The sequence below is a fragment of the Geotrypetes seraphini genome, chromosome 2 (genome assembly GCF_902459505.1).
Source record: "Geotrypetes seraphini chromosome 2, aGeoSer1.1, whole genome shotgun sequence".
NCBI lineage: Eukaryota > Metazoa > Chordata > Amphibia > Gymnophiona > Dermophiidae > Geotrypetes > Geotrypetes seraphini.
This window is the reverse complement of record NC_047085.1, coordinates 327940225-327961456: the sequence shown is the minus strand read 5'-3', so window position 1 is coordinate 327961456 and position 21232 is coordinate 327940225. Positions and strand designations below refer to the sequence as shown.

Below are 21232 nucleotides of genomic sequence, written 5' to 3'. Positions count from 1 at the left end.
CAATAGTGGCTGATGAGTAAAATCTCCTTGTAATTCCCCTAGCCTTTAGTGTAGCCTGTGCCACTGAAGCATGTACTGCTTCCCTTATTTTGAAGTTATTGAGAGAAAGATAGAGGTGGGGCTTGCCATGGTGCATCAAATGGGATGTTTCTCTCTTTCAGAAAGTTGCAAGCCCTAGTGACCACCCATCCAATCTACTGGCCCATCCAAAAATTGTTTTCTGGCTATGCCACTGAGGCAGGAAGAGGGAGAACTGCACATGGATGGAATGGAAAGGTATGGAGAGGGGGGAAAGGCTGCACATGAATGGAAGGGAACTGGAAATTGACATGAATGGAATGGAAGGGCATGAAAAGGGGGAAAGGCTGCACGTGGATAGAAGGACAGGGAGGGGGCAACATGCACGTGATTGGACGGGAGAGGGAAATGCTATACTTGGGATAGGAGGACAGGGAAGGGAGGGAGGCTGCATATGAATAGAATGGAACGGATGGGGGAAAAGGAAGGGAGAGGGGGAATACACATGGACGGGAAGGGAGAAGGTGAAAGGCTGTATATGAAGGGGGGAGGGAGGAAGGAAGAGGGGTTGATATAACACATGTGAAGGGAAAGAAAAAAGGGAGAGACCACATGAAGGGAACGGTAGATAGATGAGAAGGAGGCAGAAAATTTGAAGAAAGCTGAATGTAAAGATCACTTCCTACCTTGCGTCTGTCTGTTTGGCATTGAAGAAGAAAGGAGATGAAAAAAGAAATAGCAGATTAGAATGATAAAATCAGCAGACAACAAAGGTAGGAAAACTAAATATATTTTCAGTTTAGTGCTTGGATTATGTTGGTGTTGAGAATTTACATGTCGGCTTTATTTTGCACTGTACAGGTGGACATGCATTTCTTTCTATTTCTCTGATGTTGCTGCACAACAAGAAGAGTCTAATATCTCAGCTTTCAGTTTTTATCTCCATTTCAGTTTTTGTCCATATGTTTTTTTGCCGTTCCATGTTTGTATCAGGTGAGAATCATGTTCTGCAGCTGTGGTGAAGGATTCTGCTGGCAATGTGGTGTCTGTGTAGGAATCTGTAACAGTCCATCTTCTTCCAATTTCCCAGTATTAGGGATATTGGTGCTCTAGGGCCTGTCATAGGTGTGTTGGAGCTATTATGGTTTGGTAAGTTTCTTATATAGGTTCTGAGTGCCTTTTTGAGAGGGTGAGCGGTGATATCTTGGGCCCTGTTGTTTTCTCTGGGGGTGAGAAGTGATATGCTTGTGAGCCCCTCTTTTCGCTACTCTGGGACTGTTACATGTTGAAAGTTTAACTGGTTCTGTTTCACATGCTAAGGAAATTTTCATGGCTATTGAAGGCGGCTGTGCCATCCGTTTAGTCTGAAGCCATAAGGTTTGCAATTTTTGTTAACTGGTTCTGTTTCCAATGCTAAGAACATTTTCATGGATGTTTCAGGCAACTGTACCATCAGTTTGGCTCATAATGAAAAAGGTTTGCATTATCTACTGTCACTCCAATTTGAGTATGGCCTGAAGATGGAATGGGTGACAAGGCAAAGCTTATTTTGTTGCATGCACCAAGGAGGTCATGTGTCTGCTGTTCTCTGCTTTGGTTTGTGGGTTCACAATAACTTGCTGCTTATGCTTCAAAATATCACAAAGTCTGTACTGCTCAAAGTATTTTTTTTATATAGATTTTATTGCATTTTTAAAGTTAACAATGGAAGCACAAACATATTTACAAGTAATGTATATTAATATAGATAGTTACTTAAATATGCGGTCAAAAGCAGCAAACTATATAAAAAGACAAAAAACTCAAAAGCGGTTATAGAAATTATCAAAGGGTGTTCAAGTTTTATGAAAGTGTATTATTTTACAAGATTTTAAAGCGATAATACTTTCATATTTTCGTATAGAGCACGCATAACTCCACCACTCACTAAAGTTAAGCTTAGTATTATCCTTCCAGTTACAGATTATAAGATGAGTGGCAGTAGTGAGGAGAGTGTTAAAGTTTCTTTTGATTATTAGGCATGATAATGTAAGCATTAGAAGAACGCAGAATAAGAGTTTCATAAGAAAAGGGTAAAAAATTACACTGTTCAATATTTTTATGATTTTTCTGCTCAAAGTATTTTTTTTTTTTAATGGAATCTGCACACTACATAATGTAAGTCTGTGTTAGTCTGAAGGATAGATTTTGGAAAGGTAGTAGTGATACAGAACTTACGTTTCTTCACTTCGATACAAAAGTAAAAAAATATGGCCTTTTGGTTGAGGATGGGCTGGGGAGGGATTCAGTGGCTGGGATGGTATAGATCAGTGGTCTCAAACTCAAACCCTTTGCAGGGCCACATTTTGGATTTGTCGGTACTTGGAGAGCCGCAGAAAAAATAGTTAATGTCTTATTAAAGAAATGACAATTTTGCATGAGGTAAAACTCTTTATAGTTTATAAATCTTTCCTTTTGGCTAAGTCTTAATAATAATATTGTCATTTATAGGTAAAGAGATATGATCAAGAAACTGTTTTATTTTACCTTTGTGATTATGATAAACATACTGAGGGCCTCAAAATAGTACCTGGCGGGCCGCATGTGGCCCCCGGGCTGCGAGTTTGAGACCACTGGTATAGATGGACTGGAGTGAGCTTTAATGGAGACTTCAGTAGTTGGAACCTAAGAACAGTACCGGGCAGAGCTTTGGATTCTTGCCCAGAAATTGCTAAAAAGAAAAAAAAAAATTTATTTGAATCAGGTTGGGTAGTCTGGATGGACCATTCGGGTCTTTATCTGCCCTCATCTACTATGTTACTATGTTAGGAGAAGTAACAAATGTTATTGGTGACTCTCAGAAAGAGACCAACCCCCCTGTTCTACGAAACTGCGCTAGCAGTTTTTAGCGCAGAGAGCTGTGCAGAATGGCCTGCGCTGCTCCCGACGCAGCTCTCTGCGCTAAAAAAATGCTAGCACGGTTTCGTAGAAGAGGGAGCAAGATGTGACATTGTTCGGCACAGTGAGCACATTAACCTTGCTTAAGGGTACATATTGCATTAACGTTTAGCACAAGAGGGTCCAACTTTGGTCCTCGAGAGCCTCAATTTAGCATTGCCGCTATTGTATGCAAATGGATCACATGCATATTCATTGTGTAAATCCTGAAAACCTGACTGGATGAGAGCCAAGATTGGTTACCCCTGGCTTAGCTCATATAGGGATTCTTTTACTAAGGCGCACTAATCGATTTAGCGTGCACTAAATGCTAAGGCATTCTTTTATATTCTATGGGCACCTTAGCATTTAGCATGTGCTAAATCAGTTAGTGGCCTTAGTAAAAGAACCCTATATACCCTTGCCATAAATATCGCAGCACGTCACTGATTTTATTTATTTATTTAAAAACTGGCCCACAAAGACCCTCATGCTTATTTTCACAAAATTCCAGTCGAATGAGTTGCTTTGCGCGACTTCATATCACAGCAGCTCATTAATGTGGAATTTTAGGCACCATATGTAGAATTTAAGCCTCTTTGCATGAATGAGTGTGCACTGTTGGTGCACGGAGGCACTAACCATTGCTGCGCTGACATGACATCAAGTGCTAAGTTCCACAATAACTTCAAAGCCTGTTATGAGCCTGGAGATGGGATGGTCATGGGCAGGGAATGGGTGTGAATTGTGCGTTGCAGTTTGATTGTCATTTTAATTTTCGTAGTACAGTGTTCCCCCGGTCGTTCGTGGTTGGCGGTCCCGGTCATTTACGGTATTTTCCGACCGTGAACCGCCGACAAGGCGAGGGCAGCGGGAGAGGCAGGAGAGAGCAGCCGGAGCGCCGCAAGTGCAGGAAATCACTCGCGGTAAGCTCCGACCACCTCTTCCTGCACTAAGTCGGGCCTTTGACACGCAGCTCCTGATTGGATAAGGCCCGACTTAGTGCAGGAAGAGGCGGTCGGAGCGTACCACGAGTGATTTCCTGCACTCGCGGCTGCGCTCTTGCTGCCCTCTTCAGGCTCTCCCATGAAAAACCGTATTCTCGGTTTTTCGAGATTCGTGGGAGTTCTTGGAACGGAACCCCCGCGAATATCGGGGGAGTACTGTATTTAGTTTTGGAAGCAAACCATCTCTGTTTGGAGGAAGTCGTACTTAGGTGTTCCAAGGAAAAAGTGAAAATGAAATATCTTGTTTATGTTTTCTGAGTGCTCAAAATGTTTGATTTGATTTTTAATTTAATCAATATTAAAGTGCATAAGGTGCTATGAAAGGGAAGCACATATCCAGGTGGGAGGGGGGGTGGGAAGTGGGGATAAAACAGTTTATTTTATTGGAATAGAGTGCAGTATAGTACGTTACTTGAATGTTCATATGTTTGCACTTTGTATTTGATAAATGAATAAAGAATTAAAAAAAAGTCTTTCATGCCTTTTTTTTTTTTCATTTATTCACTTTATATTTATTAAATTAAAAATCAAATCAAACATTTTGAGCACATGCCACTTGACCAATGATGAATATACTACCCCAGTAAGGGCATGAAAAATTATTTGAGTAATGCCTTGGGTATTTGAGGTCTGGTAATTTACTATGACTTGATATCAATTTGTTCTCTATTTATATGATTATCAGTTTGTTGAACAAATTCTGCTTTTCTTCGCTTCAAGTGGGTATATAAAATAAGTCAAAGGGATAATTCTGTAAAAAATGAAAAGGCTGATATTTCAGATTGCAGAAGTGAGCTTCATGCAGAAAATAATGCAACATGCCCATTTTTATTTTTAACATTTTGACCTATTAATCTATGTGTAACCCACACTTATAAACTCCCTTGGATATGTACTGAATCCCTTGCCATAAATATCACTGCACATCACTGATTTTATTTATTTATTTTAAAACAGGCTCACAAAGACCCTCTCATGCTTATTTTTACGAAGGTGTGCTAGCGTTTTTAGTGCACGCACCGGATTAGCGCGTGCTAGCTGAAAAACTACCTCCTGCTCAAGAGGAGGCGGTAGCGGCTAGCACATGCGGCATTTTAGCGGGCGCTATTCCGCATGTTAAGGCCCTAACGCGCCTTCGTAAATGGAGCCCCTAGTGCATGCAATTTGCCGTGCATGGATGTTTATGTAAATTTCACATTCTGCGTTGTGGAATCGTGCAAAGCATCTCATTTGTCTGGAATTTTGCAAAAACAAGCATGAGAGGGTCTTTGTGGGCCTGTTTTAAAACAAATAAAATCTGTACCAGGTGACTTGCCATTTTTCTTTGACCTGCTCTGGAGACTGTCATATGGTGACAGCAGAATGTGTTTAAAGGAGCTGCTAGCCTTGTACGAGAGGCCCTTTCAAAGCTATGGTGAACTAGTATCCTCACAGAACACTAAGTGGTCTTGGATCTATGCTACCCTAGTGATCTTCTACTTCTCGAATCCCTAGTAAGGATGGAACATGGACCCCTCTTCCTTCAAGGAATCCCTGCCTTCTAAAAATATGGTGTTGGTCTTGGAATTCTCTTCTTGTTTCTCTCTTTTCTCTTCTTTTGGAGCTTTAGCTTATCTTTATTAGATTTGTGCTGCTTGATTGAAGTAATGTAGTAAATGAGCGGTTGAGATGGAATAATCTTATGATTTTTGCTGATGTGGGGGATCTTTATGTTGTGCAAATCCTGAAATATGTATGCAGTACTGTAAGCTGCCTTGGATAAAGGCGGATTAAAAATGGTGGTAAGGCCTGAAGGATGGCATGCCCGTTCTCCCCTCACATTGGACCCAGTGGCACCATTTTTTTTTTTTTTAATCTTTATTAATTTTCAAAACTAATACAAAGTGCCAAGAATTATACAGACATTAATAATCAATGTAAGCACTTAAATTCCATCAATAACAATGCAGAAAAAAAATATTTCTCCCCTTCCATCCAACAATTTAATCAAGAAATAAACTAAAAAGATTAGCCCCCCCCCCACTTGCCCCGTCCTGGATGTGTATAGAAATAAGCAAAATAAAATAAAAGATAACAATGTTGATGTCAACGGGCCCCAAACCAAATTTAAAAAATTGCTATGCCCCAATATATCAGCATTCATCTTTTCATATTTGTAACCTAAGCATAAACTGGCCCACCAAAAAGGAAAGTTGAGGCGGTTGCATCTTTCCAATTGCGGGTTATCATTTGCATAGTTATCCCTGTCATAATTAGGAAAAACCTACATTTGTAGCGATCCATGGGAGGCTTAATATTCAGCAATGTTCCAAATATAATTGCCTCATACGTCAAAGGGATTGTTGATTCCAGTATGAGGTTAACCTGTCCCCATATTGACTTCCAGAAGCTGAGTATCAAAGGACAATAGAACAACAGATGATCCAGTGTCCCAATGTCCAAATGACAGTGCCAGCATCTATTAGATTTAGAACTGTCTAACTTGTGTAACCTAACAGGGGTCCAAAAAGATTTATGTAACAGAAAAAAACCATGTTTGTCTCACAGATGCTGACGCTGTACATTTCATCATCCAAGTCCAAATTCGTGGCCATCGAGATGCAGAAATATACTGCTTTATCACAATGCTCCAAATATTTGTAATACCATTTTTTGGTTTCTTATTCAAGAATTCAGAAATTAATTTATACTACCGGGCGGCCTGATGCCCCAGCATATCTGTCTGAAAGCATAGGACCTGCAAGCTATAATGATTTTTGAGATTCTGCCAATCAGGGAACCCACTCTTAAGAAAAGATCACACCTAAAGCTAGTGAAATGTCTGAATTTGATCCAGTTATTTTATCTTTTATGACAACAGCTTCCAGGTAGGTGGAAATAACTCCTGTCTTCTTTAGATCACGTTGCTTTGCAGGTGAGCCAGAACTCTTGAGGAAATTGGCAAAAGTGGGCTCCCTAGATCTGCTTCTTATTGTTTTTAACAAGAATGTCTTGGCACCAGTGGGCAGGGCTTCCCCCGAATATGTGTTGCATTAATGTCTACATTCTCCCCCAGGCTAGGACTGGGAGAGGCTGTACAGGTTGTTAGGCCACCATGAATTTAAGACTCCTCTCCAGGGTGACCTTGGACAAAAGGCTACTTGTCCCTTTAAATCAGGGGTGGGCAACCAGAGTCCTCAAGGGCTACAAGCTAGTGAAGATTTCCACAATGAACATGCATGAGATTTATTTGCACACAATGGAAGCAGTACACGCAAATCAATCTTGTGCATATTCATTGTGGAAATCTTGAAAACTCGACTGGGTTGTGGTCTTTGAGGACTGTGACTGCCCACACCTGCTTTAAATAGATTCTGTTACTGTCTAAATGACACGGCATTTTAAAAAATTTCCTGCGCGTTGCCTTGACACTGAGTATGTGATAAATTTCTTATGAAGGTTAACTAACCAATCAAATGAACCAGGAAATAAATTTGTATTTGTACCTAAACTTTATGCAAACGGCTAGTAACCCATAACATTTTTTTTCACAGGTTAGTACGTGAGCCCCAAACTAAATTAAAAGATAATATGACGTGGATGTGTGCATGTACAGTAAATGACAAAGGACTAGATTCACTAAGCAAACTGATCGTGTACCGATTGCTTTGCAACCCCCAACCCGATTCACTAACCTCGTAGCTGATCCAATTCCGATCCGCACATGCAAATGAGGGTAAACGGCATGCAAAGTAGGAAGGGATGTGATTCTCTAAACTCTTCTAGGAATAAAGACTGGGCTGGCCGATCCAAAAAGAAGCAACTGGTGGAGACTGGGGGCTCTCTGCAAACTTCTCCTGCCCTTTTACAGCCCTGACTCTCCTTTTGCCGCCCTGCTCTCTGCTCCGACTCACCACCCTATGCCCTGAATCTTGTCTTGCCGCCCCACGGGCTCGTGAAGTAGTAAAAAAAACCCAGAAAAAAAGCAGCTCATAGCTCCGTAAGCATGCGCAGACCATCAACAGATGGTCTGCACATGCTTCAGGATCACTCACTAGCGATCCGTATGGTCAGTGGGGGGGTGTTCCTCCGATCGCTCCCATTTGCATGCTGGCCTTTAATGAATTTGTCAGCCTGCCTGCAATCGCCCATGGATCGGACACAGAAAGGAAGGTTAGTGAATCTAGGCCAAAGTTCATTGCTCCCGATACTCATAGGAACTCAATGAGCATCGGGAGCAGCATGGGCTATTCAGCGCAGCTCCCCGCGCTAGAAACTGCTATTGCAGGTTCGTAAAAGGAGGCCTTCGACACAATTCTATAGAAATTAGGCATACTTTAGGTACTTCTGTGTGATTCGTTAAAGGTCTTAGGCATCTAACCCTCAGTGGCACAGTAAAGGAAGGTGCCAGGGAGTGCAGTCCACCCTGGGCGCGGTCTTCCTAAGGGTGCGGTACCCCTTCTCCTCTCTGCCCCCTGTTCCTCTCCTTGCTATGCGCGCTCATCCCTTCCCTTCCCCCGTACCTTTCTTTATTTCCCCGGTGCAAGGTTGCGGTCTGCGTCGGTGCTCTCTCTGATGCCACTTCCGGGACCTGCACCTAGGAAGTTGCGTCAGAGGGCGAGCCAACACCGACGTGGGCCTGCTGCTCACACTGGAGAAGTTAAAAAGGGAAGGGGAAAGGGAAGGGGGTGCACGTACAGCGGGGGGGGGGGGGAAGGAGGTTTCGGGGAAGAGGGTAAGGGAGGGGCGCCACCACCGCAGGTGCTGCTCACCCTTATTATGCCACTGCTAACCCTGGCCTAAATTAGAGGCACTTGAGTTTTTAAGTTAGGTACGATTCAGTAATAGACACCCAAGTATGATTAACAAGAGATGAGCGTCTATCTTTTCAGACTCCATTTACAGAATTTCCTCCTAAGTGTCACATTTTCACCTGAATGTGACCTGTTAAAAAATTGCCTTTTCTATGGGCAATAAGGAGGCGTCCGCGTGGATCCCTGCTGCTTTCCATAGAGCTTTGGTCATCGCTCCCATTCCTCGAGGACTGCCAACAGCTTTTCTGGACCACCCTGATGAATATGCACGAGAGAGATTTTGCATGCTTACTTCTTCCACTATGCAAATCTCTCTCACGCATAGTCATTAGTGCCATCCTGAAAACCTGACCTGTTTATGGCGCTCATGGGCTGAGAGTTAAGCTCAAAGCCATCGAGTTTCCCATAGATTGCCTCATAACCTCTTGTGGTTGGTTTGAACTCAGAAATAACACATTATCAAACACTTTACAGTTAAGCATAGAAGGCCTAATAAGGTGCGCTCTATTTCAGGCTGTGTAGAAGTATATAGCATAACATAACATTGTGCTTATTAACTGCTTAACCAGAAGTTCAACGCGGTTTACAAAAGATTATAAAAGTAAGCATATTACATAAAATAAGATGGTTGGTTAGTCAGTCAAGTGCTTAGAAAAAAGATAGGTCTTCAATTGACTTCTAAAATGTCTGTAAGAACGGGTTGTGAGCAGTAGTGTTTGAAATTCTCCGTCATGAAGAGCTGCCTGAGATGCCAAAGTATGATTAAGAAATTTCTTACTCCTACAACCCTGGACAGATGGAAAATTAAACAAAGGATAAGTTTTTCTACTGTGTCTGTATAGGCCCAAAGAGCACAAACGGATCACTAGTGCAATGCAGGCAGGAATTCAGCAAAAAGAGCAGACTAGGGAAAGCCGAAGTGCTCTGCTGCCCTATTTCTTTCCATCTTAATTAGTGCGTGCTTCTCTTTGATAATAAAGAGTCCCAAGAGTGGCATCGACGCTGGCATTAAAGCAGGACTCCAGCAGCAGATAATGCCTTCCCTCTCTTCTTTATTTCTCATAGTGAAAAAGTCCCCCCCCATGCACTCATAATTAAATACTGATTTTTACATACTATACTGTGTTAATAATTCACAATGACAGCACAGACTTCTGCTCAAAACACCCCACAGCACTGAAAATGCTATTATATTGTATAAAGGACAAGACTGCTGATGAGTGGAAACTACCACTAGCTGCAAGTAACATAAAGCTATTATATTTTACCTTCAGAAAAAAATAAGAACACATATGAGCACTTTTTTTGTTTTTTGTTTTTTTAATACTGTGCTAGCACATCTCACTGGCTGCATTAACCAAGATGAGCCTGAGCCTCCAGCCAGAGTTTAAGACTAGCTTTCTCTATAGTTATTAGTATTTTATTGCAATTATTCATCTATCAAAGCTGGTCTATACATTGAGAAGATCAGCTGATCCCATATTGAATTTCACCACCCCCCAGGAATTGCTGCCTGCCACTGGATGGGGTTGGGGATGCAGATGGTGTATAGATGGTTCGGAAGAGATTGTTGGTCCGAGTGGTGAAAAATTTCTTAAGTAAAGCACGCCTCCGAAATCTGACATCAGAATAAATTCAACCAAGGCTATAAAGTCCACAAATATGAGGAGAAGCCAAAAGAAATGTCTGTTGAAGCAATAGACATCAATCACTATAACAAAATACCCAGTTTACAACAATTTTTTGAACTTTTGGTTTTATTTAAATACAGATTCTCAGCCGGCTCTTTGTCCTCTTGGGTGCCTTTCATGACGAAATAGCATGAGTCATTTTTTTCGCTGGATCCTTTTATATTACATTACATTAGAGATTTCTATTCTGCCATTACCTTGTAGTTTAAGGCGGATTACAAAAGAATTTAAGGTTGGTCTGTTACAAGAAGAGATCAGTGGTCATGACAAGTGAAGGTAGAGAAGAGTGCGGGTATTTTCAGAGAGTGAGGAAGAAGATAGGTGGAAGTAAATATTCGAGATGTTAAGATTTAATCAGGGATTTCTTGTAGAGTTCTAGACAGGAGCACTTTTTAATATAGATGCCCTTCCTTTTGCTTTCTTTGGATGGATATATATATAATTCCTTATTCTGACCCATTACTTCAACATACGTATATTATAAACTTCTGGCTAATTTTCAACTGGGTGGTAGAAATACATCAACCACTATAACACAATACCTAGTTCACAACAATTTTTTAAACTCATTTTTTTACAGATTCTCAGCTGGCTCTTTGTCCTCTTGGGTGCCTTTCATGACGAAATATCATGAGCCATTTCTTCACCGGATCCTGCCCAGGAGGTTGACCATTTGGTCACAATCAAAATTAATTTGACTGAATTCCTAGAAGATAGTCAGGATGTGATTCAAAGTCGGTCAACTCTGGTGATAACATGCATGAGTGAGATAGATAAGATGTTAATAATGAAACTTTGTGGAGATTTGGTTAGATTTTTCCCGATGTCTCTAGAGCTACTCAACTAAGGAGGAAAGAATTTTTGAGATTAAAAGTTAGTTGGCTCTAGAGGCATCTTTTTACCTAAAATTTCCATGTAAATGTCTTGTTAAATTACAAGATATTGAATATGTTTTTTGGGATCCCATTCAACTACAACAATTTCTAATTACTCGAACAGAAATGAATTAAATTTTTTCTTTTAAGTTTCAGAGCTGAGTTTGAGGAAAAATTAAGAATCCCTTTATAGTAAGGAAAGGTTTCAGACTCATGGGAATGAGTCGAAGTTTCTTTCTTTCTTTTCTTATAAATTTTGTTCTTTTGTGAAAATGTATCGTCTCCCCATTTATGTGGGCTTTAAAAGGAATTTGTGTATGATTGAATAATGTATTCTTATGAGATCACCTTATTTTCCTTTGTATTACTGGATATTGTAAATATTCAAATTTATTTAAAAAAAAAAAAAAAGAATAAATAATTTAATGAAAATTAAGAAAAATTGAAGCTAATAGCCAATAATAAAAAAAATTTCAATAAATGATTGGACTAACGAAGAATCTAGCAGCCAGTAGTATGGACCACTCTGAAGGTCCATACAAAAATTTCTTATATATGTAGCCACTATATATTAAGCGGTGAACATATAGCTCTATTTAAACTGTGATAAGGTTTCAGTATAGCAATTGGTACCTTTCTTGTGTGGACAACAAAAAATTTAGGGCTAGATTCACGAACCTGCCTGATCGGGACGATCCAGGCCCGATCAATTCTCCAAACTTCAGTTTGCAGATGGGGGCGATTGGAGGAACGCCCTCATCTGCCTGCCCGGATCACTCTAAAGCAGTGGTCTCAAACTCAAACCCTTTGCAGGGCCACATTTTGGATTTGGAGGTTCTTGGAGGGCCGCAGAAAAAATAGTTAATGTCTTATTAAAGAAATGACAATTTTGCATGAGGTAAAACTCTTCATAGTTTATAAATATTTCCTTTTGGCCAAGTCTTAATAATAATATTGTCATTTATAGCTAAAGAGACATATGATCAGGAAACTCTTTTATTTTACTTTTGTGATTATGATAAACATACCGAGGGCCTCAAAATAGTACCTGGCGGGCCGCATGTGGTCCCCAGGCCGCGAGTTTGAGACCACTGCTCTATAGCGATCCCAGCACCTGCGCAGACCATCTGTAGATGGTCTGTGCATGTGCTGGATCTCTGGGCTGGCAGAAATTTTTTTTTTCCTTTTTTCATGGGCTAGCCCTGTGGGGAAAGGTGGGAGAGGCGGGGCAGCGGGAGAGTTGGGGCATTCCACACAACTACCACCCTTTCCAGAGAGAACTCCATGGGGCAGTTGAATGGGGAACATATAGCTGCAAACAATGCAGTACAAGGAGATCTTTTCAAAGAAAGCCCTTTCAATGCCTTTAATAGCAGCCACGTTCTGGGCTTAACTTTCAGCTACTCTCGCAGCTCCATAAGAAGACCCATACAGCAGAAATGTTGCAGCAGGCATTTACTACTACGGGCATGGCAAGGCATTCTTTTGTAATCCTTACAGCGGGAGAGTCGGGGCAATGGGAGGCGTTTGGGGCAGGCAGATCATAACTTAACATAACTTTATTCTTCTATACCGCCATAATCGGACGATTTCTAGGCGGTTTACACTGAAGAGAGCTGGACAATCAGCGAAATACAAAATACAAGTAGCAAAAGTACAACATATTTCTTAAGAATAGTCAGAGTAAAATTATTGTAATTAATATAACTTCTATTTAGGAAATGAATCTATCAAACGATAGTCTTAATTTCTTTCCGAAATGCATCATAGGTCAGCCTGGCTCCATTGATGTAATTACCTAACCAGGACTGCTGCAGGAGGCGATCGGGGCTGGCAGGGCAGAGAGCAGGGTGGCAGAAGGCAGGGCAGTCGGAAGGGTCTTGAGCGACTGGTCCTCAGCAGTCACTTGTTTGTGATTGGCCAGCCCAGTCGGTGTTGCAGGGTTTTGCTTGGTGAATCGCGTCCCTGCCTACTTTGCATTTGGTTGGCCCTCATTTGCATGCGCGGATCGGAGGATGGCCGGCAGAGAGGTCAGTGAATAGTGCAGGAGGGAAATCTAGTCACAAAGGAGTCGCAAACCGATCAGTTTGCTTTGTGAATCTAGCCCATAGGCGCTAGTAATTTTTCAGCTCTTTTTTTCATGTTTTTCTAATCCCTCCAGGGTATCCACTCTGTTACACATCTTGGGTATGATCAACAAAAAGGCAAACCTTACCTGCTAACTCTTGGGCAATGTCATTCACAAATATATTAAACAGAATTGGCCCCAGCACTAATCCTTGAGGGTTTTACTAGCCTAAATTGCAGGCACCTAATTTCTTGTTAAAGCTCATAAGGTCTTTTTCGTAATTAATGCTGGGTTTTACTAACCAGCGCTAGAGGTGTTTTTTAGTGTGGGCTGGCGAGGTAAATGCTTTGGCACTCATAACCAGCATTATACTTGAAAGGTGGGATTCAGAAATCTACTGTACTGAGATCCCACAGGTTGCTGAATCCCAATGGGTAATCGAGGTGCAGTAAAAGGCAATGAATCTCACCCCCTCCATTAATCCTTAACTTTCTTCTCTAGTCATGTTATGAAAAATCCTGTGTTTTTTTTCTTTGCCAAAGATTCAAAGTTTTTCATTACTAACCTCTGAAACATCCGGATAGAGAGATCAAGAAGAAGAGGATTCGGGGGAATCCATTTAGAAATCACATGGATCTGCAGATAATGTTGAATCTGTATCTTTATGGTAAATTTAAAAAGATCAACATAGAAACAGATAAAGGCCAAAGGGCCCATCCAGTCTGCTCATCCACAGTAACCATTATCTCTTCCTCTCTCTCTAGGAGATCCTGCGCGACTATCGCAGGCTTTCTTGAATTCAGACACAGTCTCTTGTCTCCGTCACCTCTTCCGGGAGACTGTTCCATGCATCTACCACCTAGTCTGTAAAGCATTATTTTGTGTGGGAATAAATGACAGTCCTTTCTCAAGCACTTTAGTTTCACTGGTGCCAATTCTGTATTTGACAAATTTACTACTGGATGTTTTATCTAGTATATGAGGTTCTTCTCCCCCTGCCTTTCTCCTTGTCCTATAAGTAATCACTTCTTTTATTTATTTTCATAAACAGAACTCCTCACAAATACAACCCTCTGAAAATCGATCAAGGTCTAACTATATAATGTAAGTCCATCTGTATGGCCTTTTAATGCAAATGAGTCAATTCTATTTCTTGACATCAACGTCATCACCCATATCTTCAAATAGGGATGGGTCTTGCTGTAATTTTTCTAAATGGTTTCCTGAAGAAGAAGGCTTTGCCTTCAAAAGTTTGTCAAAAAATGTTAGTCTAATTAAAAAGTATTACTTTATTTTCCCTTATGTTTTGTTGTTGTGTTGTAACAATTGAGACTCTCCCTCTCAAGGGCTGTGAATTCTGCTTCTGCAGTGGCCAAGTTGGCTCAGTTATTGGAAAGCGTAGCCAGATAATTAAACCCGGGCCCTCATCGTAGTAGTGGGCAGCACCGACAGTGAGCCACCCCGTGGGCCTTATGCCCTTCTTTCTTTTAACTTTGATGTGGATGAATTTTAATCATTTTTCAGTGATGTTTTCTGAACAGTTCGATGATAGCTAAGCTGCTCTGTGCTTTTGCAGTTCTATAATTGTGATCAGTGCATGAAACACCAATTGGTGAGTCTTGATTAGGGTTACTGTATGGTTCCAGAAAAAGGACGGCTTGAGACACCCGGGTTTTATGTCCATTGTTTTCAGTAAAACCTGGATGTCTCAATCCATCTTCCTTTTTGCTGGAGCCATATGATAACCGTAGTCTTGATGATATTAAAATTAACTTGCTTTAAGACATTCAATAACTCATTCAAGGAGTTTCTGCAGCTAGCCTTGTAAATAGTGTGCCTTTCATTCCTGTGCAGTCACTTGTGAATAATGGAACCCTTCAGGGAAAACTGATGAGGTGGGCATTGATTTCCGAATTGGATGTCTGTTCCTGTGCAATAATAAAATATGATTCAAACAGGCAACAGGAACCGGTTACAATCTAATCAGTAATCAGAGAAAATCAATGTGTTTTGTTTTTATTTTTGTGCAGGGTGTTAAATTTGTTTAACATTTAATTTATCTTCATTTTTCATAGAACTACAATGTCATGTCAGCAACTGCTTTTTTTTTTTTTTTAATTTTCTGTTTTACAATTTGTTCAATTGTAAGTAAATTGCCTCTCTGCCTTTCAAAATTGGTGATGGTACCTGGTTAGGCGATGGCAACATTTATTGAACGGGCGCCACTGATGAGGTTCTGTCGTTTAATAGACCCCAGTTGCCATTTATAGCTGGTCACAGAAACCATTAAAGGAAAATGTAGCAGTCATAATAAAAAATTTTAAGGCTAATAAAGCACCCCAGCAGGTGTTCATAAATGTGCTTTGTGCCTGCAGATTGTGCTAACTGTTAATAGTAAGGTCCTGGAAAGGCGAGCACATAGGGTCTATTTGAAGGCGAAAAGTGGCAGTTAAATGTGCTGTGCGAAATGGTTGCAAAGATGGGTGGCAATCTAACACCATGACACCTATTTGACTGAAATATGAAAGCTATTAGGAGTTCTGCTGAATTTTCATTTTGTGAAAGAATAGTCCTCCAAGATCGAACATGCGAAAATAATGGAAACACTGTGTGTGGTAAAACTGAAAAGTAGCAGGATTTTCTTTAGTGTTTTCAGTGACTTGAACAAAAGAATACAGCGTGTTTTTCTGTTCTCAGACGTATGCTTTATTAATCTCGTGCATCAAGTGTGGAAACTGGAAAAATAAGAAAAGAGCAGAGCAACTATATACGAGGCCTGACAATTAAGTTCATGAACTCATCCTACAAAAAGTGATACATACGTCATTGCTGAATATCACTACGGGCACCTTTGAAGTACTCCCCTTGGGAAGTTAAGCACCAATGCCAGTGCCTGATCCACCCTTGAAAGCAATTTTGGAACTCTTTCTCTGGAATGTCCATCAGAGCTGTTGTCGTATTACTCTTGATGTCATGAATGTCATCAAAATGTCTTCCTTTCCTTATTTCCTTTATCTTTGGGTAAAGAAAAAAAATTATTGGGGCCAGATTGTGATGCAAGAGCCATGAGGGACCATTTTTGCACAGTAACAAGACAAATGTGTGCGGACATTTGCACGAAGACAACTGAGCGCAAGACAACTTAGCTTAGGACAATTGCACACAGCAAACTACAACACATGCGCGCATGTGCAGGAAATTTTAACAACACAATCATGCGCAAGACGTTGATGTAAGGATATGACTGCATTTTGCAAGTGCATTTTTATCACTATGGTTACCTAGCCTCTTTGTGCTGAGAATATGCGCGCTATTGTCTTGCACTATAAAGACTTGCACACATCTGACCGTGCGCATATGTCTGCATGCAGTTGTCTTGCATGCAAATGACTAAACCTTTTTTGTACACACCTTTCTCATGCCAAAATTTTCAGTTAAGATTTTCCTAACCGTTTCTCTAGTGACGTTTACTTTGCTGTGATTCTCCCCGTCGACCAACAATTTTGATGCACAATTCGATGAATTTTTGCAATGTTTCCATCAGATCTGCTCGTTATTGGCCACTCTTCAGCAGTGATGCTTTCTCTCCCCTCAGAAAAACATTGATTAATTAATTTGTACACTGCCATTTTCTTCATGACATTATCCTCATAAACTTGGACTAACATATCCCTGATTTCACTTCCACTTTTGCCAAGTTTAACAAGAAACTTAATGTTTGTTCACTGCTCTAATTCAAACTCCAACATTCTTGTGACGGCACACAAAAACATGCAGCAACAATAATGAACGCCACTCAGCAAGACCTCGCCAAATGTCGACACAAGTACAGCTGTGAGACACTGATATACCAAGGTTATGAAACTGTACCAAGCTGTACACCAAGCACATGGTGGCAAGTTCAGGAACTTAATTGTCAGGCCTCATATGTGATGTGGCATATAGAACAGCACAGTGCATGTACCTGAAATTCAGAAAGTTTTTACAAAAAAAAAAAAAAGTTGAAAACTATAAGTTAATCTCCAGGGGATGGATTCTCAAAACCTACCATGCCTTTAACGATGGTTGCTAAACCACCTCCAGCTGGTTTAACGTGGCAGTATTTTACCGCATGATTATCGGAAACATCTCACCGTGGTCTTTTCCGAACTTCTTAGCAGCCTCTGACTCTGCCTTGTAAATGTATTACAATGAGGTCATAAATATTAAAATGGTAGTAAAATGGACTTGTTAATATTTAAACGAACACTCTGGGTGATTCTCCTTCATCACTGGGTGATTCTCCAAGCATGGCGCTGGCTTTTGATGATCAATAATTGATGATCAAAAATTACCAGCTGGTCCGGAGGTGCCAGTCTGAGAAAAGTACATCTCAGGCATGTGTTTCAGGCTCTGGTTCATGATAAAATTAAAATAAAAAAATTCACCATTCACATAAATTATAGTACTATAGTTGTATAATAGTTTTTTGGAGAAAAAAAAATCTCAGCACGTCTCGGGCGTGTGTACTAAAGGTGTGTCTTATGCAGTGTTCCCTCTAAGCGGGCGGGTGTTGTGAGCAAACTTTTTTCACTGTGAGCTAAAAATATCGGGCGCCAGCAAGTTATGAGCCAAATAAATATGTTGCTTTCTACCACAGAACTTCCTTACGTTTGTATGGAATCTATCCCCTTTCAACTTTAGAGAGTGCCCTCTCGTTCTCCCTGCCTTAGCTACTAAGTCTATTCCCTTCAGTACCTTGAATGTTTCTATCATGTCCCCTCTCAATCTCCTCTGCTCAAGGGAGAAGAGGCCCAGTTTCTCTAATCTTTCGCTGTACGGCAACTCCTCCAGCCCCTTAACCATTTTAGTTGCTCTTCTCTGGATCCTTTCGAGTAGTACCGTGTCCTTCTTAAAGTACCAGTGCTGGACGCAGTACTCCAGGTGAGGGCGTACCATGGCCCGGTACAGCAGCATGATAACCTTCTCTGTCTCTTCAGTCCAGCATCTGCCCCTTCCATTCACTGTCTGTCTTTCCCTGCCATCTCTCCTCCTGCCCCCCCCCCACCCCCCAATTTGGTCTAGCATCCATCATCTTCCTTCTGTTCCCCTCATGGTCTGGCATCTCTATCCTTCCCTCCCCCCTGTGGTTTTTAGCATATCTCTCTTCTCATTTCCTCCACTCAGATCTGATCATTCTCTGCTCTCTCTTCCCTTTTCTTCTCTGGTCTTCCTTCTCTATTTTCTGCCTCCATCTAAATTAAATTCTTTCTTACTATTTAGTCCCGTTTCCCTCTTTTCACTGTGTCTACACACAGCTTGTCACCCCTTTCCCTCACCCCTCCATTATCTTACTATTTTCTTCCCCCTTTATTTATCTCCTCCTTCCATCCAGTATGTGTTCTTTCCCCACTTCCATTCAGCATCTGCTCTCCCTTCTCAACTGACATCCATCTGCCTTCTGCTCTCTCTCCCTTCTTCTCACTTCCATCATCTGTCCCCTTCTCTCTCTCTCTCATCTCCTCCATTCCATCATCTGCCCCTTCTCTCTCTCTCTCTCTCTCCCCCCCCCCAACTTCCATCATCTGCCCCCCTTCCCCTCACCTTTGTGGGTCACTTTCTTTCCCCTGAGGGTGGCTCATGTCACAGGGGAAGCTTTGGCCGAGCAGAACCGCTTGATTGACAGTGGAACTTACTTGATTGATGTCGATGCTGGGGCCCGTTGCCGTTTGAAGGAAAAAAAAAAAAGGTGGAAAAAAGGAACCTGTAAAGGCGAGAGGAAGGGAAACCTCCAGGACATCTGCTTTTTGCCCTCCTTCAGCGGCCCAAGAGTTCAGACCAGCAGCGGCAGCTCTGTATGCTTTTAACTTCGGCACAGAGCTGCCCCTAATCAATAGTTTAGCGCGGTTTCATGAGGCAGCCTCGGGGCCTTTGATAGCCGGCCCGCTTCGATGATGCGATGTGGGCCGGCCTAGCAAAGGCCCCGAGGCTGCCTTATGAAACCGCGCTAAACTATTGATTAGGGGCAGCTCTGTGCCGAAGTTAAAAGCATACACAGCTGCCGCTGCTGGTCTGGAGGTGCGGAGACAAGGCAGGAGGCAAACGCGGTGGAAGGCAGGAGTCCCGGCGAAGGCAGGAGTCCCGGCACAGCGACTGCAACAGGAAGTTGCAAGTCAGCTGACGCCGGCCTTTCGTTGCGGCGGGGACCGAATCCTTCGCGGACCGGCAAGATTTTGTTTGCGGACCGGCGGTTGAAGAACTGTGCTCTACACTGTGTGCGCTGTGACGAGAAACTTGTGCGCTGCGAGGTAATATTTTGAGCGCCAGCGCACCCCAGCGCAGCTTAGCGGGAACACTGCGAAAAAAGCTGATGCACCTCCGATCCCTTCTCTTCTATCTAGTACTGCTGGCACGCCTATGATTGGCACAACAGTCGCATGCGATGCATGCCTATGTGCGATGCATGCTTAAGTGCATATATTGCACTCCCACGATATATTTGCTTATAGCATAGCTTTTTCCTAGCACATGCCCACATTTACACCTCTTTCCATGGACTATTCTGTGCATGTGCCAATCGCTAGCACCAGCGACTTATCTCATGGGATAGGTGGCAAAGTTCAGTTGTGGATTAGGAATTGGTTATCGGATAGATAGGGTTAAATGGTCATTTTTCTCAATGGAGTAGAGTAAACCATGGAGTGCCGCAGGGGTCTGTACTGGGACCGGTGCTATTTAACTTTATTTATAAATGAAATGGAAATTGGAACGACAAGGTGATTACATTTGCAGATGACGCTAAACTTCAAAATTGTTAAAACGCATGCGGATTGTGAAAAATTGCAGGCAGACCGTAGGAAATTGGAAGACTGGGTGTCCAAATGGCAGATAAAATGTAATGTGGACAAATGCAAAGTGATGTATATTGGGAAGAATAACCTGAATCACAGTTATCGGATGCTAGGGCCCACCTTGAGGATTAGCATCCAACAAAAGGATCTGGATATCATGGTAGACAGTACAATGAAACCTTCCGCCCAATGTGTGGTGGTGGCCAAGATAGCAAACAGGATGTTGGGAATTATTAAAAAAGGGATGGTTAACAAGACTAAGAATGTTATAATGCCCCTGTATCACTCCATGGTGCGAACTCATCTGGAGTATTGCGTTCAATTCTGGTCGTTGGTTCAGAGTGACTGAACCAGCAGAGAGTTTATTTGTAGCCCAGATAAGCGTTGCTAAAAAGACTCTTCCCTGACGCAGCGGGGATGTAATTTGATCCTGCGAAACATAGGCCACGTTGGACTGAGAGTAGCAAGCAACGGTCCTGGTTCGTTAAGAGCAAGAGCTAAGTATTTTAAGTTCTAAGTGTTCCAAAAGTTTGAATGGAAACAAAAAAAAATTTACAGCACAAATGCACTTTTGATACAGCACTTTAAAGCACTAGTACACTTTTTTGCACTAGTGCACTTTCTGCCAGTTCTGAGTTCCTGAAATGAACTGTGAGGTTTAAATAGTTCTAAGTATTAATGAATTATAAAGTTTTTTAAGAAGTATTTAAAATAATTGAGTTTATTATAAAAGTAAATAGTAACCTAGTTAGGTATGTTTTAGTATAAATTAATTAAAGATTGAAAAGCAATTGAAGAAATAAAGATTAAATCTAATATTAGAATTAAGGTAAGGAGTTTAAGTTTAAGTTTATTAGGATTTTATATACCGCCTATCAAGGTTATCTAAGCGGTTTTTTTACAATCAGGTACTCAAGCATTTTCCCTCTCTGTCCCGGTGGGCTCACAATCTATCTATATGATAATATGAGTAAGAAAAAAGAATTGTCTTTCTCTTTGAAAGAATCCTGAATGGGTGAAAACTCAATAATCTG

The 21232-nt window shown here is 41.5% G+C and overlaps 1 protein-coding gene across 6 annotated transcripts in view; it reads left to right on the top strand.

Moving 5' to 3' along the window:
• RARB (retinoic acid receptor beta) overlaps positions 1-21232 on the top strand; it is a 751528-nt gene that overhangs the window by 6086 nt on the left and 724210 nt on the right. For 4 of the 6 annotated variants that reach the window (XR_004538031.1, XR_004538032.1, XR_004538033.1 and 1 more), the window contains exon 2: positions 162-276. The exons of the other annotated variants lie outside the window; for them this stretch is intronic. The gene's annotated coding sequence lies outside the window, so the exon portion shown is untranslated. The remainder of the gene's footprint in view (positions 1-161; positions 277-21232) is intronic. 6 annotated transcript variants of the gene reach the window in all.